Below are 25767 nucleotides of genomic sequence, written 5' to 3'. Positions count from 1 at the left end.
ACAAGGCAAGGTTGACCGATTTCTCCGTTATTGTTCATTCTTGCAATGGAGCCTCTAGCAATAATGCTCAGGGAGAATGAAAATATTGCCGAATTGGAAGCATTGGATGCTCTGGAGAAATATGGCTTTATGCGGATTACCTCTTGGTTGTTATGCAGGAACCTGAACTGAGTATGTCCTACCTAATGGAAGACATTGGATATTTTCTGTGGTCTCTAGATACAAGGTCAACTGGAGTAAATCAGAGGTCCTTCCAGTCTTCAGGCAGTGCATGCGTCATATATGTTTGATAACATGGATTTTACATGCTGTGCAGAAAAGATAAAATACCTTGGAATTTGGATCAACCATGAGATAAGAACACTGCCAAAGATACATTTTGATCACCTTTAGTCAAAGTTGAGGGCAGACATTGATCGTTGGTCGCTCATAAGGCTTTCTTTAATGGGCAAAGTAAATTGCATTAAGAGGAACATGGCACTGAGGGTCAATTATGGCCTGCCCATGCTCCCATTGAAAACACCCAAATTGATCTTTAAGGAACTGGATGGATTAATGCAAAGATTCCTATGGGATGGCAAGCAGCCTAGGATTGCCTTGAGAAAGTTATAGTTACCTCTAAAACAGGGGGGTATGAACTTGCCGAATTTTTCTGAGTATCACCTGGCTTTTTTGATGAGGCATTTGACTTGCATGATAGAGACTGAAATGAACAGATGGGCTGAGTTGGAATCTTATTGTGTATTTCAGCTGGAACCACGGGCCTGATTATTGACAGCAACAAAGGGGTGCTGACAACTACGCCCACTTACTACCTTTTTTCGTGAATGCTGGAAATTCTTATCTAAATGCATGGAGTGCGACCCTTTTATCTACCCAGATTCATGAATCTGGCTGAATCCATCCATAACCAGACAAGGGAAGGTGCTATTCTGGGCATCATTCACTCAATTTATGAGGAATTTTGGATTACAGGATTGCAGCTATGCCGACTACAGACTACTGAGAGGCTTAAAATCTGTCAAACTTGAATTTAAGCTTGAAGATGGTGAACAGAATGCATCCTGGCTTACATTGGAACTTTGTGCCCAGGCAGTCATCCAGCTGCCACTGTGTATAATGTCCTCGCGTCAAAAAGGAAGGGGGTCTCTGAACTTGCAACCGTCTGGGCCGACAAACTGAATGAATCGATTAGTCCTGAGTGCTGGCAGAGATTTTGTAACAATGTCTGATTCTCAAGCATGAACTGGGGACTAAGAGCTACGCAAACCAAGCTGCTCTTTATCATACTGGTTGCCAGAAAGGATGTTTAAAAGAGGACGGTACTAACAGATGTTGGAAGTGTAACCTAACCAATCAGTGGGTACTCTGAGTCATTTACTGTTTTGCGTGAAAACTAAAACTTTCTGGGAAGAAGTTTGTGAGCAGATGGGCCTGGTACTCCAATGTTTGATCCCGAGAATGGCCATGCTTCTGATTCTCGGGGATGTCACCCCCTTGAGAGGCCTATCATTTCCAAAGAAAATATGGGTTTTAAGATGATATATGCCCGCAAAAAGAATGATCTTGTGTGCATGGAAATCCCCCAACACCTTCAACATCGATCTGCTAACTGTGTCAACGTATAAAAAGGCAATTTTCAGGTATAAAGATGAATCTGAAAAGTTCAATGTCCTTTGGGGACTGTTTTCGACACTTATGGTAATTGTTAATTTAATAACTTGCTGCATGAGTCATTTATTGCTTATATGATGCCCCATTATATCAACTATATATTCTGATTACATTGCTGTTTTTACATATGTACACTGCTGGATGGATATTTGTTGAAGTATTGTTAGAATACGTTTTTAGGGTTGAAAATGTGTTTTTTTTCCCTTCCAGTTCTCTCTTTTTTCATACTTTTCGCTAATACCGCTGTATATATATAGTTTACATGTTAAATTTGCTAGATTTTATGGTACATTTGTTTTGTTTATACTGTTTTACATACTTTTGTATCATCTTTGATGGCGATAAAATAAAAACATATAATCAGAATATGCAGAATGATAATCAGAATATACAAGGAGGCTTTGACCAAGGAGGACTAGTCCGAAGGGCTCCTCCTGTATGTTGGACCTGTGGGATGACAGGGCACATTGCACACATATGCGTGGCCAAGAGTATGTACAGAATGGGCAATTTTCAAGAGGGGGAACAGCTTATCCTCTAGCATATAGCTCACAAGCTAGGGATGGGTTTGCTTGAGATCCGACAGTGTATCAGGCACAAGTACCGCAAATGCAACAAGCATTGCAGCCACAGCAAGCACCAGTGACTCCACTGCAAGGGCAGTCGCTGCATACACCCATGCAGATGCAGCAGAACACAAACACAGGAAAATTATTGACACCTAGAGTAGGGGGTGTCACTGTGGTGGGAGGAAGTCCTTTCACAGGTACAGGGGTATGCTTGTATCCACAATAGGACAGCTCAAAGGGCAACTTGATGTGTTCAGTAATATCAGTAACACCAGACCCCCAAAAGGAACTAAGGGTTGATGTGACGATAGGATGCACATCTTTTTCTTTTTTAGTAGACACCGGTGCAACTTGTTCATTTATACGAGAGGGAAAGTACACAAGGTCAGGAATTGCCATGAATGCTCAGGGATTTTCTGGAGCTAGGACTCGAGTTCCTTTTACTGACTAATTACCAGTCTCCATAGGAGATTGTGACATGACTGTACCATTATTGTATTCACGGCAGGCAACAGTTAACATTCTAGGACGAGATTTAATGACAAAGCTTAATATGATGATTTCTTGCACTGATGATGGCATAGAGTACTCTACTCCAGCGATACATTATTTGAATGTGGGCAAATTTATATTGGCATTTCCAGGGCAAATGGCTCTGCGAGAAATGCCACAGGAGCCAGATGTTTTTCTTTATGGGGTATGCATTCTGTTGACATGGCTACCCGGCTAAGTGGGAAAGATTGAGAATACTTGATGAATTCTTGTCCAGGCCACAGATACATATGGACGAACATGGGGGGACGTACTATTCCCTTAGAGTTACATGCAGCTATAGTAAGAGGGGAAAAGGCAATGCTCAAAGGAACAGATGATGAGGGCAGGTAATGGAGAACAGTGATTGCCACTTGGGAAGGGTGTAGACTGACTGACGTCACCGACGATGACATGTTTAGAGATGATCCAACAAATGATGGAGCAATATTCAAAATAAATATTACATATTGGATTAGGATAGAGAAAAGAGAGACCCCACAGCGATTGGCGATAGTGCGGCAGCGTCCAGCATTTTTTGATGAAGACTTTGAAATGGTGCCAAGCGCTTTATGGACTACAGGCCACTATGACGTAGGCCTATTGAAAGGGATAGGAGATGTTAAGATAAAGTTGAAGCCAGGAGAAATTTTACCTCAAACAAGACAGTACCCTATGTCTCGAGAGGCGGATGAATGGATTTTAAAAACGATTTCAGCACTGATGGAACGAGGTATTTTGGTACTGTCAGAATCATTGTCAATACTGCAGTGTATCCAATCAAAAAATCAAAAGCGGAGGTCCTGGAGATTCATCCAAGATATGAGACCGATTAACCAGATTGTAGAGGCAGTTTCCTTTAGTTCCTAATCCAGCGACAATACTATGCAGTATCCCAGTAGAAGATTGATATTTTACAGTGATGGACTTGAAAAATGTGTTTTTCTCAATCCCGTTGCTCAAGGACTCACAAGATTTTACTTCCTTTTCTCGTTCCACCAAATCCGACTGAAGCACACACGTTTGCCTCAAGGGTACTGTGTGTCCCCGTCGATCTTTAATTGGGTCCTTCAGTTGGACCTAGGCAATATTGATTTGAAGAGCGTTGTGATACAGTACGTAGATGACATTCTGATTTGTAGCACTACAGAAGACGAGTGCAGGCAAGACTCGATCCAGTTAATGACTCTCCCAGCAGACAAGGGATACAAGGTAGACAAAGAGAAGTTACAGTATTGTCAAGAGGAGGTGTTGTACATAGGGCATGAGGGAAAGAGTGTCACACCTGAGAGAGCTGAAGCAATCATGAAAAATTGCTAATCTGCACATTGTGAAGCAAATGCAGCCGTTTTTGGGACTATGTAATTATGTTAGAGCATGGGTGTTTGATTATAGTTCATTCACAAGACCCCTTTTGCAAGCTCTAAAGAAAGCACAAGTAAACAATGACAAAATAGAATGGACGGAGGAAATGGAGGGAGGGTTTGAAGAATTGAGGAAAGCAATTTGTATAGCTCCTGTTTTAGGAATTCCCAATTATGCCAAGGAGTTCTTTTTATTTTCACACACGAATGGGACAGTTATGACAGCAGTACTTATACAGAGGACTACACTAGGATATAAACCTCTGGCATATTACAGTGGGATTCTAGATCCAGTTACGAAGGGGCACTTTTCTTGTGAACAGTCGCTGGTAGCAGCCATTTTCGCAATTGAGAAGTCTACCAGAATTGTAATGGGGTGTCCTATGATGCTCTTTGTGGAGCATGCTTTGTTTGCCATTTTGGAGAAACCGAAGGGCACATTCACATCTCAAAGAGCTTCTACGTATGAGGTGATCATATCGAACCCAGTGATTAAAATAGTCAGATATAGAATAGTGAACCCTGCCACATTTGTAGCTGAGCGAGTGACAGAGGGTGAGCATGTACATAATTGCATGAACTACGAGGAGTTGTATGATAACATCCCGCACATGAAGGAAAATACGCAACGATGGGGGCATCTTTATTGATGGTTCTTCGAAAATTGATCAAACTAGTGGAGAAAGGCATCCTGGCGCAGCTGTGGTGAGACACAGAGCAAACAGCAAATTTGAGGTTGTAGCAAGTGCAAGACTACCGTCTCACTGTTCAGCGCGAGCGGCAGAATTGGTAGCGCTTGAAAAAAAACATGCCGGGCAGGAAGTGATGGTGCACAGTGACTCTGTCTGTGTTGTCAACCGTGCACGCAGGATTATCACGTTGGAAAAGAGGGGCTACCTCCGAGCGGATGGCAGTGCAGCATGCAGCGTTATTGGACAGACTTATTAAGGCACTACAACTCCCAGTAACCATAGCGATGGTTAAATGCGCAGCACATACTAAGCAAAATGACTTTATTTCTCGTCGGAATGAAGCCACATAGGCCAAAAGGGCTGCACATTCGCCATATATTTCATGTTTTGATACTCCAGCTATAAAAGAGACGGTTCTGTAATGCTCACCTGATTCCCGCAGAGGCGCCGGTCTTGACTGGGCGTATACCGTATCTTCAAAGGTGATGTGTAACACACGGCTGGCTCTTTGGGCTGGACCTCTGTGCACTGTATGTCTGACACAAAGGGTAAGATGTCTGCAGATAGAAAATATGGGATTAAGGAACTGGGTTATTGATGGTCTCTCTCTTCTTCCCTTTCTCTTCTCCTGTAGAACCCCAAAGGTTAACGCTCTCACCTTAGGTAAGTGAACGCCGTGCTCTCCATCTGCCTCGGGGCAGGGTGCTGTAACCAGTTTCTTCACTGGATAAGGGGAGCAGGCCTCTTGACTTCAGAGGACTGCTGTCCGTCGTTTACTGCACGAACGGTAAGTTTCGAGTAATTCTAATGTCTTTAAAGTCTTTAGTAATGATGTTTCTTGTTTTGCAGGGTTCCGGCGATGGCGGATGACGGGCTGAAGTGAATTGAAGATGGAGCCCGTGTGATGAATAGAAGCGCCTGGAAGCACGTAAGTAAGCGCTTGTTGCCTGCTTCACGAGGCGCTCTAACTGTCTTTTTATTTTGCAGGTACAAGTTCGGAGCGGCTGCAGGGTGCCGGAATACCCACTGGGTTAGATGTGGAAAGGAGTAATGGCACGTGAGTATTAAAGTTCCCCAATGTCTTTAAACGCACCTTGTTTTGTTTTTCAGATGCGGGATGCAGCGCCGAAGGCCTCCGGAGCGTGCGAAGAGTTGGTAAGCTTTTGTTTTTCAGATGCCGGAATGCAGTGTGAAGACCTCCGGAGCGCACGAAGAGTAGGTAAGCCTTTGTCTTTCAGATGCCGGAATGCAGCGCGAGGTGTTGGTGACAGCCGATGGACCAGGTAAGTAAAGAGCTGTCACTGAAGACCGTAATGCTAACCTGTTCTTTCTTGTCTTTATAGGTGTTGCTGAAGACTGGATTCAGGATGGTAAGCCTTTTTCCTTAGGCCCAGGATCAGATGCAGAAGACACGATGAGCGTTCTGCTGCAGAGGATGCAGAACAACGCAAAGCAAGATTCATCCATCGGGTGTGGTTTAAATAGCCTCCTGTAGTGCTTAGGTGTCTCCTTCCACAGCCACGCCTAGGTAAGAAAAGAGTTCCTGCTTTCCAGAAGAGTTCCAGTGTTCTGAATCTAGGGAGTGGCTCCTGCCCCACCCAACAGGAAAAGTAGTTCCAAACAGAAGAGGATCAGAGGCTCAACTGGCAGGCAAGTAAGCAGCATGGTCTGCTGCAGGTAAGTCCACCCAAGCATTATGAGCCCGGCGCTTCCAGCGCTGGGACTGGGCATATTTATGAGCCTGGTGCCACTGGCGCCAGGACTGGGTCCAAAAGGTCCCAATTGGGACTGGTTGGCACTCGGAACCTGGGTTATGGATCTGCTTCCAAGGGAGTTGGGAAAACCCTGACCTTTTGGAAGCAGAGATCATGACAGTACCCCCCCTCAAGGCCCCTCCCAAACCGGGCTTCTCCGGGGGTTTTGGCTTGTCAGGAAATGTTCGGTGAAATCTTTTGATTAGGTGAGGAGCGTGGACATATTCAGCAGGTTCCCAGGATCTCTCTTGGGGGCCGTAGCCTTTCCAGTCAATTAGGTAAAATAGTTTAGATTTGGAGATCTTGGAGTCCAGAATGCTTTTGACTTCAAACTCGAGTTCTCCATCAACTAGGATAGGTTTTGGAGATGTAGTTAGTCGGGTTTGAGGTTGCACGGATTTTAATAGACAGACGTGGAAGACCGGATGTTTTTTCATGTGCGGGGGCAAGTCCAACTTGACCGCTACTGGGTTTACTATGGTAGTGATGGAATAAGGACCAAGGTATCTGGGGTTGAATGTGCGTGGCCCTTTTAGAGGTAGATATTTGGTGGATAACCAGACTTGATCCCCTACTTGATATTGAGGGGCTTCCTTCCGATGTTGATCTGCTCCTTTCTTGTATTGTTCTTTAGCCCTTTGAAGGTGAGAAACAGCTTCCTTAAAGGCTTGGGTGATTGTAGAATGCAGGTAGTCTACTGCTGGTGTTTCAAGATCTTGGAGGGGATCCAACTCTGAGGTTCGAGGGTGACTGCCGTACAAAAGAAAAAACAGGGTTTTCCCAGTTCCCGAATGGACAGAGTTATTGTAGGCATATTCGGCTATCCAAAGGATGTCTTTCCAAGTTTTTTCAGTTTGTTGCAGCATGCAGCGTAAATACTGTTCCAGAGTTTGATTGGTCCTCTCGGTTTGTCCGTCGGTCTGAGGCTGGTGACTGGTCGATAGTCTCACATCAATTTGAGCCGACCGACAGCAACTTCGCCAAAAATGAGAAATAAATTGACTACCTCGATCCGAAATTAAAACCGAAGGAAAACCGTGCAGTCGGACAATGTTTTCGAGAAATTCTCGGGCCAGAGTTGCTGCTGTTGGCAAGCCTTTGAGTGGAATGAAATGCGCCATCTTGGAGAATAAGTCCACGATTACTAGAATCGTATTGTATCCGGAGCATGGAGGTAGATCGGTGATGAAGTCCATAGAAAGCGTATGCCAAGGGCGAGGTGGGATGTCAATAGGGCGTAAGAGGCCTGCTGGTCTTTCCTTTTGACTCTTGTTTTGGGCGCATACTCCACAGGACATTATAAAGTCTCTGATATCTTTTTTCCAAGACGGCCAACAGAAGTAGCGCTTGATCTTTTCTGAGGTCTTGGCCATACCGGGATGACCTTCCATTAAAGAATCGTGATAACAAGAGATTACTTTTTTCTGTAAATCTGTGCTGGGTAGGTATAATCGTTCTTGGAAATACAATAAGTTGTCCTTTACTGCAAAGTCCTTTCACTGCAGATGCCAATTCTGTATGTCTGCTGGAGTTACAAGTTGCCTGGCTTTATCCTTAACTTCCTCTATGGATTCTGTGGCGATTACACCCAGAATTCTTTGTTCGGGAATGATTGGTACAGGTTTAGGGTTGATCAAGTGTTCTTCCACTCCCATCTGAGAAAGGGCATCAGCTTTACCGTTCTTTGTACCAGGTCGATAGGTAATTATGAAGTCAAACTCGGCAAAGAATAATGCCCAACGGAGTTGTCTGGAGGATTGGGCTTTTGCGGTTTTCAAATATTGCAGGTTTCGGTGATCCGTAATCACAGTAACGGTGTGTCGGGCCCCCAGCAGATAATGCCGCCAAGCCTTAAAGGCAGACTTGATAGCCAGAAGTTCCTTGTCAGTAATCGTGTAATTGATTTCAGGAGGCGAGAATTTGCGGGACCAAAATGCCACGGGATGCAACTGATTGGTTACCGGGTCCTTTTGTGATAGAACTGCCCCCATGGCAAGGCTTGAAGCATCAGTTTCCACGATGTAGGGGAGTTTGGGGCGAGGGTGTTTTAAGATTGGTGCAGAGATAAATTTAGTCTTCAAATCCTGGAAAGCTTGTTCCGCCTCGGTAGACCATTCAAAACGTTTGTTTTTCTTTAACAAGGCAGTGATGGGCTGGACTATTCGAGAGAATTCGGGGATAAACCTGCGGTAAAAGTTTGCGAAGCCTAACATGCTTTGCACACCTTTTACGGAGGATGGTGATGGCCATTTGAGAACTGCATCGACCTTCTTTGAATCCATACGCACTCCGCCAGGTGATAATATGAATCCCAAGAATTCAACTTCAGTCACGTTGAAAACACATTTTTCCAACTTAGCGAAAAGTTTGTGTTGACGCAATCTTTCGAGGACCATTTTCACGTGTTTCCGATGTTCAGATTCCGATGAAGAATAAACGAGGATGTCGTCAATGTAAACAACAACACACACATCTATGAGCTCTCTGAGGACATCGTTCATAAAATATTGAAAGGCGGCCGGGGCATTGCAAAGTCCGAAGGGCATGACCGGATATTCAAATAGCCCATACTTGGTGCGGAAGGCCGTCTTCCATTCATCGCCCTCTTTTACTCGTACCAAGTGGTAAGCTCCTCTAAGATCCAGCTTTGTATATATGCATGCTTTTCTGACTTGGTCCAGGAGTTCAGGGATCAAAGGTAACCGATATCTATTCTTAACGTTGATCTGGTTCAGGGAGCGATAATCTATCCAAGTTCTAAGGTCTCCTTCCTTTTTTGGAACGAAGAACAAAGCTGAAGAAGCAGGGGTTTTTGGAAGGACGAATAAACCCATTTGCCAGGTATTGATCCAGGTATTGTCGAAGGTGAAGGTTCTCAGGCTCGATGAGGGCATAAATTCTACTACAAGGAGGAGTAGATCCAGGTATCAGGTCTATCTGGCAGTCATAAGACCTATGAGGAGGTAGAGAGTTAGCCTGATCCTTCCGGAAAACATCTTGGTATTCTAGGTATTCGGGAGGTAACTGGAGAGTCTCTGAAGAAATTGCTGCCAGTGCAACACCAGGTGGAGGGTGACAAGTAGAGACACATTCTGGAAACTGGACCGTTCTTGCTCGCCAATCGATCAGAGGATTGTGTTTCTCTAACCAAGGTATTCCTAGAATAATCTGAAACTGAGGGACCTTGATCACATCGAACACGATCTTCTCATGGTGTCCATCTTGACTTACTAGCGTCACCTCTTGAGTGGTATGCGTTACTGGCCCGGAGGCTATCTCTGTACCATCCACCGTAGTAATGACGTCCTTTACAGTCTTGGGACAAAGAGTTAGATTCATCCTCAACACCATTTCATGATCCACATAATTGCTGATGGCACCGCTGTCGACGTAAGCTTCAATTGCATGTAATCGATCCGGATTATCAGGGCTAATGAGGACCATAGGTATCACAAAATGCGAGGTCACGGAACTGGTTTTCACGCTCGGCAAGAGGACCTCTATTCTTGTCGGGCGAGGTCGTTTCCCTGCTCAGAGTTTGTAACTTTGGTAACTGCAGCTCCTACTGCCTTCTTGGCAGGTTTCACCGGACAGTCTCGAAGAAAGTGCCCTGAGTTTCCGCAATAGAGGCATAATTGCAACTGTTTTCTCCTTTCCCGCTCCTTTTGTGTTAGAGGACCTTTCATACCCCCTATTTGCATGGGTTCCCCGGAGTCTACCCCTTTGGAAGGAGTTGGCGGTTTGGAAAATACTCGAGCTTCAAACTTGGAACGATCGGCCTTCCTGTTCTGCAGTCTGTGATCTATTTGAACGACTAAGTCTATACAGTCCGAACAATCTTGTGGGGGATTCACTACTTGGGCTAACACGTCTTTGAGCTCTCCACGTAGACCTCTATAAAACAGCGTAATCCTTTTGTCCTCAGGCCATTGAGTTTCCACTATCAGTCTGTTGAAAGACGCAATATAAGCCAAAAGGTCTTGATTACCTTGTCGCAACGAAAGGAGCTCATTGTCCAAGGCCTGCCCCTGTGAATGTCTTGCGAACAGCTTTTCCATACTGAGCTGAAAAGCTTGGAAATCATGGAGGACCAGATCATCTTGATTTACTAGAGGGATCGACCAGTCTGCCGCATTGCCACTAAGGTACTAAAGCACGAAAGCTACATTAGCTTGATCAGTTGGAAAGGCTGCTGGCCGGCATAAGAAATGCAACCGGCACTGATTGATAAATACTGCAAACCTCTTTGGGTCACCAGAAAATCGTTCGGGCGGAGCCAGAGGTACATTCCCAGGTAGGTTGATCTGCACTGGATTCATAGAGGATGTAGAAGGAGGATTTCCCCCAGATGCGGGTAACGGGGTCTGTCCGGCTTGTGACTGTAGCAATTGTCTAGCGAGATCATCTGTTCGCTCCTTGGAAATAATCAGTTCCCTTCTTAGAGCGTTCTTTTCCTGACGGGCTGCATGCACTTCTGCCCTTATTTCCCCAAGTAACTGGGCTAGCTGGTCGGTATCCGAGGTTTCCATAGCGCCTGGACGGGAGTTTTGTGGTAGGCTTTGCGTTCTGTAACGCTCACCTGATTCCCGTAGAGGCGCCGGTCTTGACTGGGCGTATACCGTATCTTCAAAGGTGATGTGTAACACACGGCTGGCTCTTTGGGCTGGACCTCTGTGCACTGTATGTCTGACACGAAGGGTAAGATGTCTGCAGATAGAAAATATGGGATTAAGGAACTGGGTTATTGAATGTCTCTCTCTTCTTCCCTTTCTCTTCTCCTGTAGAACCCCAAAGGTTAACGCTCTCACCTTAGGTAAGTGAACGCCGTGCTCTCCATCTGCCTCGGGGCAGGGTGCTATAACCAGTTTCTTCACTGGATAAGGGGAGCAGGCCTCTTGACTTCAGAGGACTGCTGTCCGGCGTTTACTGCACGAACGGTAAGTTTCGAGTAATTCTAATGTCTTTAAAGTCTTTAGTAATTATGTTTCTTGTTTTGCAGGGTTCCGGCGATGGCGGATGACGGGCTGAAGTGAGTTGAAGATGGAGCCCGTGCGATGAATAGAAGCGCCTGGAAGCACGTAAGTAAGCGCTTGTTGCCTGCTTCACGAGGCGCTCTAACTGTCTTTTTATTTTGCAGGTACAAGTTCGGAGCGGCTGCAGGGTGCCGGAATACCCACTGGGTTAGATGTGGAAAGGAGTAATGGCACGTGAGTATTAAAGTTCCCCAATGTCTTTAAACGCACCTTGTTTTGTTTTTCAGATGCGGGATGCAGCGCCGAAGGCCTCCGGAGCGTGCGAAGAGTTGGTAAGCTTTTGTTTTTCAGATGCCGGAATGCAGTGTGAAGACCTCCGGAGCGCACGAAGAGTAGGTAAGCCTTTGTCTTTCAGATGCCGGAATGCAGCGCAAGGTGTTGGTGACAGCCGATGGACCAAGTAAGTAAATAGCTGTCACTGAAGACCGTAATGCTAACCTGTTCTTTCTTGTCTTTATAGGTGTTGCTGAAGACTGGATTCAGGATGGTAAGCCTTTTTCCTTAGGCCCAGGATCAGATGCAGAAGACACGATGAGCATTCTGCTGCAGAGGATGCAGAATAACGCAAAGCAAGATTCATCCATCGGGTGTGGTTTAAATAGCCTCCTGTAGTGCTTAGGTGTCTCCTTCCACAGCCACGCCTAGATAAGAAAAGAGTTCCTGCTTTCCGGAAGAGTTCCAGTGTTCTGAATCTAGGGAGTGGCTCCTGCCCCACCCAACAGGAAAAGTAGTTCCAAACAGAAGAGGATCAGAGGCTCAACTGGCAGGCAAGTAAGCAGCATGGTCTGCTGCAGGTAAGTCCACCCAAGCATTATGAGCCCGGCGCTTCCAGCGCTGGGACTGGGCATATTTATGAGCCTGGTGCCACTGGCGCCAGGACTGGGTCCAAAAGGTCCCAATTGGGACTGGTTGGCACTCGGAACCTGGGTTATGGATCTGCTTCCAAGGGAGTTGGGAAAACCCTGACCTTTTGGAAGCAGAGATCATGACAGTTAGTCACGATTATGGTAGTTATGAAGGGTTTAATCTTTTACCGAGGACACAGTTGAAGGGAATACGGGGCAGTACACCACAGGAAGAGCAAGGATTATGAAAACAAAGGGGGTTTTCTTTATCCCCCTCAGAAACATTATGGTGGCAAAACAGCACTGGAAATCCGTTGATGCCAGTAGCATTCTTAAGGGTAGCACTTGAACAGCTGCATTACCCTTTGCATGTAACTAGGGAAAGCCTTGAGCAACTATTGCGGAGGACTGGTTCGTACTGAACCTGTTAGAACACGTTGCATTGTATGTTGTAAATTGCATCGTATGTCAAAAGTTTACTGCTGGGCATACCCTGCAAATTATTAGAGGAGTGATTCCTTGACTGAATGGTCCTTTTCAGCATTTACATATTGACTATGTTGATATGCTGCAAGTATGTAGTGGATACAGGTATATGATAGTGCTAGTAGGTCCCTTCTTCAGGTGGACCCTGATGCCACTTGTGCAGCAAAGTATTTAGTACGAGAAGTATTTCCCAGATGGGGCGTGTGTGAGGAGCTGAGATCCGATAATGGGCCCCATTTCTTTAATGAAGTATTTGACCAGATTAGTCTATTATTGAATATTAAGCAGAAGTTTTCGTCTGTTTATCATCCGCAAGCAAACAGAAAATGTGAGCGACTCAACGGTCTCCTTAAGGGAAAGGATTGCAAATCTTGAATTGACACTGAAGAAGGGATGGCTATATTGCCTACCCCTAGCCTTATATACATTAAGGAATCAGCCTGGGTCAAACCACCTCCTCACACCCCACAAGTTAGTGACAGGGAGGCAAATGAGAATGCTGTTTGACTCCTCCATCAAGGAGCAGAATTGATGCCCAGAAGACTGCGGAAATGTTACAAAATGAGTTATGTGCATACTTGACATGTATGAGCGTTAATATCTCTGTCATTTCAGATCAACTCAAGCACCAGGGGGGTCAGTCTCAGGACACAGATGAAGACCATTCAGCAACCGGAATTTCTGAACTACTACCTGTACCTAGACTTTTTGTAGGAGATGCAATATTGATTCAGAACTTTACCAGAAAGTGGCACGAACTGCGAGTTAGTGGACCTTACATAGTGGAGTACGTTACTCTCTCAGCAGAGAAAGTCCAAGGAAGACGTGCTTGGATCCATTTGAACGACATGAAGCTATACACTGGTGAGACCGCTGTACTCCTAACGATCGATTTGGAAGCAATACAAGGAGAAGAAGTTCAGCGCTTACAGACCCGATCAATGATGAGGAATAAGGCCACTTAGGTTGCTGATTAAATAAATGCAAGTGTGCATTTGGACTGTGGCTCGCCCTGGGCACTCTTTATAGATATTATAGCAGGAGTGCAAACTAAGTTTTTGAGCCGCAGAAATCTTTGAAAACAATGAACTTTAGAAAAATGTTGACATGTTGTGAATATGTTTGAGCGACAACATCTGATAAGAGATTGGAAGTGTGAACAATATGCTGATTCTTTTCATACAACGCAAATATTTGGTTGAGTCTATGGTTTTGACAAACGACAATGCCCATTGGCTCTTTCTCGCTGTTTTCATATTTATTCTTAGAGCTTATCATGCTCTTGTTGGGCATTGTCAACATACCTACTTTTCTGCATGATCCTAAAAATGGCCCTGCGATAAGGAGGCTGCTTGTGGCGATAGTTGAACAGATCCTGCAGCTACCTGATTTACCAGTATTGCCTGATTAAAACGTTTTTTTCCTTCCTTAAAAGCAGTACACAGGCACAAATAAGGAATTTTGAAAATGGTACTGTTTTGTAAAGTGAGCAAGCCCAACGACGTTCAGAGAGTCTGAAATGGTGGGGGTTAATGTATTGGTGTATAATATATACATTCTCAGCATTTATCCTGGTTTTTCTGATTCTTTTGATCCATACTGTTTACGTCAATGGTCGAAGCAAAGTAGAAGTCCCCTTGATGCTTCCCACTCCACTCCAGTGACTCACGCAGAATTGTCTATTACTGAAAGGCCAAGACCTTTTGTGATTTTCCCGACTCCAGTAGCTCGTATAGAGTTACCTATTGTGAAGACAAATGTTCCTATGGATCCCCCTGTAGGGAGGACTGTTGCTGATATGCTTCTTGATTATTATGCAATCACATACTTTACGAAAGGGAGAGACAAGAGAAGCACAAGGGAAGGTGATAATGAATTGAATAATTATCTAGGTAGTACAGCACACTTGGGTAATAACATGTGGTATCAGTCAGCTGCCATGGAAGGCTGGAGTCTGTCCTTGTCCCCCGACACAGACCGCTGGAGAGGCGTGCTGAGGGGAAACCCAGCAGGCGAGCCTGCACGCATCTACTCTATGCTGGTAAGCTCTCTGACCAACAAGCACCCAGCCTTTATTGACATATTACCTGCTTGTGGGGCGATGCGCATCCATGTTGCGGAGAATCCGTCGGAGCACACGAGGAGCCTCTACAAAATGGTGGCTTGTGATGCGTTGCTAAGCAACCTATCCAGACATGGATAGGCTGCGTTTGTGTATTTCGTGGACGCATCTCCACCGGAAGGCGATAGCCGGTCCATCCTCACAAGGGCCACCTCTTAAGGGCGATTCCTGTCTGTGCCTGTCTGGGCCAGAACAGCCGAACGACGTATTGCTCTTCCTGTATGCTGCTCTTCACCTACGCACATACAATAATCTAGAATACCCATATGGACCCCCTCGTTCCATGCCACCAACCCAGTTCGCAAAGGTGAGGGTTGACCATCCTTTCAACGTCTGGACTCCTACGTGACCATATGTATTGATTGGTAAGACCATGCTCTGAACACTAACGTTTATTGGCCGACCCACCTGTCACATGATCTATTGTCATGTTGTGTTGTGCCATGGCCAGGCTGTGTCATGATTTGCTGTTCACTTGGATTGCATAACTGTTCTAACACTTTCACGTCAATATTCCTCATCAATCTGAATGCACAACATCAATAGTTTATAGCCTAATGAAGAAATTCGATACATGATTTAAATCGAGTGATTGTGACTCTTCTCTGATACAACATTGCACCTTTATTTGTTTATTAGATATAGCATACTGCCTGCTCACTACCTTGCCATCGCATTTCCTATTCTGCCTGGCCAACAGTTTGACCGCTATCCTGAGCAAATTTGCTTAATCCCCTAGCGGACTTAATCATGTGACGATAATTAGGATTTACAAATAGAGCTGCTGTTATCCTCTGTACTGCTCATGACTGCTTCACTTACTTTTGCATGTTAGATATTTGGTATATTTGCTGTGCCCAAAGCCTAACTATCACAAATGAATACTGCACCTTGACATCCGTGTAATCGTAAACTGTTCCCTATTGTATACCTTGTGCTGTTCATAAAGGTATAACTAGGCCACAATATCTCCACGGATTGCGCCTACAGCGTCCTGTACACAACTTGCTGCTAGCTTCTGTATGTTCCATAATCTGCCTGTCAGTATACTGCTCATATCACTTACCTCACCCACATCGACTTATCTAACCAGTAGCCGGCCACTTCTAATAAGCATCGATCCTTATGGCGACTATGTGGAGTGCACCTTACATCATCTGGAACCTAATCCATTTTGGGGACATAGTCTTACTACTCTCCAGTTGCCCCATAGATATTACAAGCAGAAATATGCGCAGGCCTATCTCAGCACAACAGAACACAGGTAACCCATACCTCAAACTGAATGAACACCTACCCTTTTGTTACAGCCTCCCTATGCATGACAATCTATTCTCCCTAAGCCTACCTTTCACACTATCCCATAGAAACAAAAGACTAGGCTTGCATACCTCAACTAAACGCTATGTACAACTGAAGGCCTACTCTTCCAAGGACCATAGTACCACCCCCACACACTCACATGCTCCCCAACCACCCCTACTACCATATCTGACACCTATTACTAATAAACAAACTCTTTAGTCTACAGTCCCTAATATCAAGGGGGCCCTCATAAATGCAAAATCACTCATTGCTCATGCCCTAGACATCTCTGATCTCATTACCTCCAACAACTTAGATTTTATAGCAATCACAGAAACCTGGGTACATCTAGCAGCAGGTCCTGCCCTCATGCTAGCAGTCCCTGATGACTACAAAATCACCAGATCTGACAGAACTAGTAAGAAGGGAGGTGGGGTAGCTATTATTGCCAAAAATACCATGCCCATCAGAGAAGTGGACGATAGCCTGTTCCCTTCAGGAGAACTCCTCTCTGTGAAACTCCCCCTTTCCTCAGAACGAACACTCCTCATCCACACTTTACACAGACCACCTGGCAAAATCACCTCCTTTGAGGGAGATCTAACCAGCCTCTTATCGCAAAATACCAAACCTAACTCGCAAATTCTGCTCTTAGGCAACTTTAACGTTGGCCTTCACGGCAACTCTGACACCTAGCCATCCAAAACACCATATCAGAATTGGGCTTTGACCTGAGGATCTCCGACCCTACACACTGCAAAGGCAGAACACTTGACTGGGTAGCAGATTTTAATTGCAACACTAAAATCCTTGCTAACGTGCCATGCACTTGGTCAGACCACCACGTCATCACCTTTGAAGTCAATGGCATCAAACAAGCGCCACCTAAGGATCTCCAATCCTAACCAGGAACAATTGACTAATCTCTTTAGAATGTATGCTCCCACTACTCCAACTCACAACTAATCAGCTACCTTGCAACCCTAACCCGCCTGCTATGGTTGAATTATACAATGAAAACCTCCTGAACTCGACCAACTAGCCCCACTCAAATTAAGAAAAGCCAAACCTATAGCTCACCTCAAATGGTTCACGCCTGAACTAAAAATCCTACGTAAAGCCAAGAGAGATGCAGAGGCATCCTGGAGAAGAAAAAAACTTCCATGCAGAATAAGGACAAGTGTACTACTGCCTCAACCACTTACAAAACAGCCATTTTAGAGACAAAAAAAGGAAAACTACAACACAAAAATCACCAACGCTAAATCTAGCACTAAGGAGCTCTTTACTATCCTTAAAGAATTGGAATCTCCTAACACCCCTCCTGACACCTGCATAAAAGATGCCCCTGGTTACCAGTGTTCAAAACGCCCTTCTTAACAAAATCACATTACTCAATCAAAAATTGAAGCTAAAAGAGCCAGTCTCTAAATTACAGCCAAAACAGGCAATACTAACACTAATTTACCTAATCAGAACTCCCAAAAAGCCACACCTCATACTCCAATCAAACCATTTGAATTTACCTTGGTCACCATACCAGAAGTCGAGTCCATCATTAGAAGTCTCAAGCCAACTAGGTGCCAAGGTGACACATGTCCAGCATCCATTATAAAAGAAGGAGCTAATGAATTTGCCCCCTTTATCACTGCCTTAATAAATACATCCTTTGCCTCTTGCACTGTGCCCAAAAATCTGACGCCTGGGTCATGCTCCTCATCAAAAAATCTAACCTAGACCCAAATATCCCTACCAACTTCAGGCCTATCACCACTGTATGGTTCCTCCTAAAAATTCTAGAGAAGGCCACATGTATCCAAATCCAAAACCATCTGGAGACGAACAATCTCCTAGGCCTCAGACAATCGGTTTCAGACCAAGACGTGGGACAGAAACAGCCCTCTTGGATCTGAAAATCCAAATGGATGAGGCCAGGGACAATGGAAAGCCTGCTCTCCTTTTGTTATTGGACCTGTCGGCGGGGTTCGACTTGGTCGACCATAATATCTTAACTGACCACCTCATTTCAGCCGCCTCCTCCAATAATGCTGCAGCATGGGTCAACTCCTTCCTGGTGGACAGATCCATGAGAGTCTTTCCCCCATTGTGTCAGCCATCCCCTCCCCTATCACATGTGGAGTCCCTCAGGGCTCTTGTGTATCCCCCACCTTATACAATATATTCACTAAGCTCTTATTTGACAACTTAGATGAATTAGGCATTTCATACACAAATTATGGGGAGGATACGCAAATACTTATCACTCTGTCAGGTAACTACCAATCCAATGCCTCTCTCCTAAACGAAATCTACAGCAAGATACAAGCTTGGATGGCCAAACACGGCCTTTGTCTCAACAACGACAAAATCAAGCTTCTTCTCATCGGTTCTAACCTAAGGCTTAACAAGCTAGACTCTAAATATGCCTCCTTCAATATTGATGACAACTGCATCAAAGTTGATAAGGAAGCAAAGTCCTTAGGCTTCTACCTTGACTCTGCCTTATCTCTCCATAGACAAACTAACGCCACTTCCTCCTCAACAGCCTTCACTTCAAAACTCAAACACCTGCAGGCCTTTCCTGACTTCGGATAGCTGTATCACACTCGCAAGAGCCCTCATACTGTCCAAATTGGACGATTGTAACACCATCTACCTAGGCACAAACCAGAAAAATCTCAGCAAACTACAACTCTTGCAAAACAATGCTCTGAGAACGGCCCTCAATATCCCCCACTCCTGCCATATTTCACAAACCCGATGAAATACTAACTGGCTCCCCATCCTAGATAGGATCACCTTCAGAACACTCATGATCACCCACAAGTGCCTCAACAATTCAGCCCCGAAATACTTGATGAACAAAATCACTAGAAAGGAACCCACCAGTCCAACTAGATCCATCTATGCCCATTGTTTTAACATCCCAAAATATAAACTTATCCAAGTAGGTGGATCCAGCTTCCCTGTGCTTGCTGTTAAGACTTGGAATAAACTACCTCCAACACTAAGATCTGATCACGTGTTCCTCTCCTTTTGGCCCAAAGTAAAAACATGGTTGCTCCAACAATCTAACTAGGAACCTCTGCCTCCAGTATGACCATGACATATCTCCTCACCGACCTTGCCCATAGTTTAGGTACTTGCTGCCCTTTAGTCTCCCCAGCCCATGACATCCTGCCACCTTAACTATGTCTACACCATGTCTGTAATCTGTAATCTGTTTATCTTTCTCTTACATTGTATGCCTGTATTGTACATTTTGTCTTTGTACCAACGCTGTATTCCTGTATTTTATTATCTACTGTAAATGCACTTTTCTTGTAACTTTGTCTCTAAGTAATGCGCCTAGATACCTTTTGGGTCCCGTGCGCCATGCAAGTAAATAAAACAAACAAAGCAAGCACATGAACAAGGTGGGAGAGAGAACGTCCAAAGAAAGTTACTATGTTTATGCTCTCATACCTTATGCCATGGGGACTTCTAAGATATTCATAGCTATAGAAGTGGCAGTCCAAAAAGCTCATTATCTGACGCACCTTGCACTCTGACAGACGAGAGGTCAGTTCCTTGTTACGGGTGACTGAGAAGACATCTCAGAGAAGAGATGTCTATGTGCAAGACTTAAAGACAAAAGAGAAATCCGAGACAAGGAATCAAGTGATATGGGGAGAGGTCAGCTGCAAAGTAAGGGAACAGTGCTGACTCCAAAAGGATGGGCAGAAGGCCTGATCGTATGTAAGGCATCAGCACTAACAGGTTATTGTGAGCTAGTCAAATATACTGCAGAGAATGAATGCAAGCATCATTGGCAGAAAATTGTAAAATTGCTGACATGGGTCATGATAAAGGAGGACCTGTGCAGATAGTACCTAGAAAGTTTGAAATGAATCAGCAGTGTGGATGAATTTTCAACGTACTAGGCATTGAGCATGTGACAGTAGTGTTAATGGACCACAACTGGGCCTGTGGATCCAGAGCTTATATGAAGTTGCCCAAAGATTGGGGAGGGCTGTGTTCAATAGTACTTATTCAGGTTCCTGCATTAGTGAATCCAAAGAGTGGCCTGAATATTGGAGGGTTTCTAAAAGCAGATGCAGCAGATTCTCTTCCTCATATGAATGAGGAAGAGACGATCATTTGGATTTCTCAATCGGACAAAAAGGGAGAATTACTTCTCAGCTAAATCGATAGAAGGCTTTGATTCTATTCTTTATGAACACTGGTTGTTTAGCCAGACTGCTGCAGTATTCACAACTATCTTTATGCCAGGGATCCAGACGATGGCGAATGCAAAGTGGTTGCAAATCACTCGCTGGGAGCGCCTGCAGATCAACACTACCATAAAGGGATTCAACGCTATCAAGGAAGAATTGAGAGCCATAAGACTGATGACTCTCCAGAATAGGTATGCCCTATGAAGTAGTCTTTGAAGATTGCACGTGCGAATAACACTGAAGAAAATATAAGTCGCTTCATAGCTGTACAGATGCTGCAACGTTAGTAAACTAAGAAATCATGAAGGCTGGCTATACGTAGTGAATAAACTGCCAGCCGGTGCCGCCAATATATATATATATATATATTACACAGCCACAGTAGTGGCTGTGTAGTTATGGTTAAGTTGCTGTTTCCATAGGAAGAGCACTTTTTGTGAGGCTTATAACTCCGCTACACTTGGACGAATCCTCACCAAACTTTGCAAAAAAAGTATATGGCCCACTCTGAACTTATTTGCAGTTTGGTGATGTTTGGTCCAGGGGGGGCAAAGTTATAGGGGGGGTCCCAAAACTTCTTTTTTCCCACAGACTGAACGGGGGAAAACTTTGCGCACGGCTACAGGCCAAACCGCTGGATGGATTTGCACCAAATTTGCGGCAGGGGCTTGGGCGCGAAAGCGTGCTTTTGTAAATTTTGTGACAATCCATTCAGTAGTTCCCTTAAAAACGATCAAAAAGTATGTCTCTAAAAATTAGTGATATCTATGTCCGCTCCGCGGTCACACTTCCCTGTTCTCTCCGTGGAGAAGATTGCCATTGGCTATTCCGTGGCGTGCTGCCCGCGACCATGTTGCACTTTCACTTATTGGTTGTGGTACAACGTGAAGTGCGTCGTAATCTTTCCATACGTCCGCCATGTTTACTTTGTTTTCTGTTGAACGCGAACATCGCCGCTAACATACCTAAAGAAAGAAGACACCAATGCACTTGTTACACTTATGAAACACTGTTTCGAAAGGTGAGCGTTAATGAGACGTGGTAGTAGAAAGTCAAAAATTGAAGTATTCTTGTTAGCACTTTCATACGGTAGAGTGGGACTTGCTACTCATTATACAAAATTAAATTACTGCATCCATTTCACAATACATAAACAACATTACTGCGGTCAGGCTGGCGTCCTACTGTTTGAAATCTGAGCCAGCCACCTGCACTATTTCGTACACACAGCCCTTCTGCACGTGTACAGGAGTAGCGGTTCTCATGAATAGCCGCTGATATGTTGTTGCAAAATGAGAATGTATTTGCATTCGGAGTGAAGGCCACTGCATTTTCTCTTTTCAATATGAGCTCAGTACGGCCGCATATTTGTCGACACCCATAAGGGTCCCTTGTTTTTTAACCTTGAGGTTGGAAAACATATAGTTTGATAAGGTTATGCTTCAAAAACATTTGCACCGACCATGAAAAATTAGTTCCCGAAGAGGCACTCTTCCACATACACTACTGTCTGACTGCAGCGAACGCAATGGAGGCGGTTCACATTATGTATGTGTATTTTTGCCGCCTATATACCGAATTGACGGCATTTTTTAACTTTGTAAAAAAAAAGAAAAATGTTCCTAATGAATTACAAATTTTATGTGCCGTTGCAATTTTTTTCCCCATTATGGACATTGCACATAGTTGCCGTTTGTAGGGTGCCACTACATTTCCGCAAATTAAAATAATATTTAATTAAAAAAGTATGTGTTACAATTTTGTTTTGTGCAGAGGTTGCGTAGGGATACACGTTTTATTTCCCGCTTTGCCCGCTCAGCTACTTCCAAACAAAAATGTTATTATTAATAACGACGTTCCAGCTTTCTGTGCCGTTCGTTTTTTTTTGCCATTATGGACATTGCACATTTTCGCCGTCCATAGGGTCCCACTACATTTCCTGATATTGAATTACATTTTTACTGAAAATGGTATGCATTACAACTTTGTTTTATCCAAAGGTTGCGTATTCATACAGGTTTTATTTCCCCTTTCCCCCTCAGATACTTCCTTCCCTATTGTGATTGTCACAGATTACAGCTGCCGAGTGACGGCTTTTTAACCGTCAAATGCAACTGTTCATCACCGGTTGTCTGAGCGTCATAATTCACTGGGATGATCGTGTCGGCCCTCTGTGTCCTTACGCTGCTGTCGCCATAAGAAGTAACATTCCATCCTTTCTGGTGGTGTAGATCACAGCGGTTGATGTCGTCTTGCACATCAATGTGGGAGGAAAATGACTACTGTGGCGGCAATACTTACTTTCTGTGTGTAAAAAAAACAACGTGGCCTTTAACATTTTCATTGTCGACCAAAGAAACAAACTTAATACTTCCATGGAAATGTGAATAGGGCGATCATTTCGCACAGTTCATTGTGAAACAAAACTACTTTACTAATTGCATAGGGCGATGATTTTGCTCAGTTTATTTTGAAATAAAACTACTGTACTAATTCTTAAATGTTAGTGTTTTCTTTACAAATTTACTCTATGTTTTCACAATGCGGCATGCTACGTTGCAGGTCATAATGTGTTCTTTTGTAGGTGCTACATCACGGCACGTACGTCCACATGGACGCATTTGTTTAAGCTGCCAAGGAACGTTATGGAGAAAGGTACTGCATACCACTTGCATTGGCTATGGGAGGGTCAGGCCCATCTCATATGCTTTAGTGCCGTCAGGCCAATTTCTGTCACCGTCAGGCCAATTTCTGTCACCCAGATGCCCTATGCACAGAAATGTTTGTAAAATAATACATGGTTACACCCTCCCAATACACATATCTTCACACCTTTCGACCTGTGCCACTTACGAAATTATGTGTCGAAAGGTGAGTGGTAATGGTGTTGCTTCCAATATTTCTGACGTCATTGCGCTTCCCATCACAGAGTTTGTTTGGGATTTTATGTCAACATAAGTACACTGCTCCTTTGTGTTTTTTACGCACATTTTTACAGAACAAAATGACTTCATGTAGAACACATGTATGTAAAGGTCATTGACAACGACCGAAAAGCTTCGTGTTGTGCATTTGATAGTGGTTTCATATTTAACCAGTGTCGTCATGTACATAACAAATCAACGGTACAGCTTCCGTCTCTGAGCGGTGGCCTCTATGTATGGTTAGTGGCCACAATGTCGGGATGTGGCTACTGGTCTTTACTGGAAGGGACAAAACATTGCATTGAGGTCGCCATGTCCACCACGGACTGCCTTTCTGGTAAAGGTCTTGCTCATAACCACACATTTATCAAGGAACACAAATGTGGTGCTGCCATTACGGTCACACGGTTTCATTTTTGCTTTATGCAGCCTGCAATGGAAAGGGAAGAAGGCTTTCTATCCAACACCCATCTTCCCTTTCTATGGTGGCCATCTTGAAAAAGGATTTGTTTTCTTCAGCCGGAACGCCTGAGGCGTTCCGGTTGAAGACACAAAAATCCTCTTTCTTGGTACCACGGATTACTGCTGTAAAATCTTGCTTGCTAATGGTATTCATCCCCCACTCTTTGGGGGAGGAATGGGGGTTAATGATCCAGATATGTCGGTATGGACTCTTGCTTATATTGTGTTGCACACTTGCTTTGTGGAGTTCTGTGCCGGAATTTTGCAGTTACATGTTCCTACAAGAATACACAATGTACTTTCGCACTATCAACCAGTTACACATGTCATTGTGAAGTGTGTATGACTTTTTGAACACGCCCCCATGCTGTGCGCCAGCATATGATAATGTGGAATTCTTTGAAAGGTGGGCAGTTACTTCAAATGTTCCTTTACAGTAGTATGCTTATGTATTACTATTAGAACCCTCATAAATGTAGTAGAAAATGCTTGTTAAACTACTGTTATGATGCATTTACACTACTAAAAACCTACGGCATTCAGTTAAAAAAATGTTGTTACACAGACGTTATGGTTACGTTGCCCTCCCAAAAAGCTGTAAAATTCACTACAAAAAAAACTTTGTTGAGGGAATGTTATGGTTAAGTTGCCCTACGAAAAACCTGTGCATTTCACCAAAAAAAATGTTCCGCCCTCCCCATTATGGTTCAAATTAAAATCGAAAAACCCCTGAAATTCGCCAGTGATGACGTCAGTGATGTCATCAGTGACATTTGAGATGACATCTTTCATGTTCTGGGTGTTAGTGTTAGCAGTACACAGTGGTGATGGCAAGTAAGGGGGCTCAGTCTACCATAACTGGCGAATTTCAGGGGTTTTTCGGTTTTAATTTGAACCATAATGGGGAGGGCGAACCTTTTATTTTAGTGAAGTGCACAGGTTTTTCGTAGCGCAACTTAATCATAACGTGCCCTCAACAAAGTTTTTTTTGTAGTGTATATATATACACACATGTATAGAATCGGAATATTCGATGTCACAACTTTAGTAAGCCAGGATCCATGAAAGAAAGGGGCTGAAATTATGGCACAGCAGAGAAAAACTTCTGAAAATCCAGGAAGGATCGAGAAGGCTGTCTGGCCCAGTGTCAAGGGTTGTGGCAGCCAAGAACTGGTTATCTATTGAAGGAGATACAAAGAACGTGAGAAGCGAGGCGAATTCCTGTTAAGGTGTGACGGAAACACTGAGTGCCAAGTTTTATTAATTTAATATCATTAAATGCGGAGAAGGAGCTCAAACGCGGTCTCCTGTCACATGGGGTAGATGGAAATAGAACATGGGCCAGCAGCACTGAGACTTGAAGATAAGAACGTGCTTGCACTCCCTTCTATTCTCAGGAGCAGTGATACTTTGCAAGGCCAAGTTCAAAGACAATTCGAATGGCAGATGGCATGAGTGATGGATGATGGGCTAACTGGGTGGGAAGGCATGGTCAAGTCCAGCCGCAAGCACCTGGGTTACCAGCTTGCATGGTGCTAGCGAGTCAAATGCTCCAGAACAGTACAAGCGTGCCAACCAATTCTAGAGGGCCATATATTGAAAAGCCCTATAGTTTGAAAGCCAATGGTGTGTCGTGTATCTAACAAATGTTGAGAATGACTTGTACAAGGGGTGGGCATAAATTGTCCACCTGACTATAGAGACCCAATCACAATCCAGTCCCCTACAGAAAGTATTCTTAGATGTTCCCCGTAGATCTATCACAATCTCAAATAAGTTTTCTCAGTTT

The sequence above is a fragment of the Ambystoma mexicanum genome, chromosome 9, assembly GCF_040938575.1.
Source record: "Ambystoma mexicanum isolate Mex_15411 chromosome 9, UKY_AmexF1_1, whole genome shotgun sequence".
NCBI classification, from domain to species: Eukaryota; Metazoa; Chordata; class Amphibia; order Caudata; family Ambystomatidae; genus Ambystoma; species Ambystoma mexicanum.
This window is presented reverse-complemented; position numbering follows the sequence as displayed.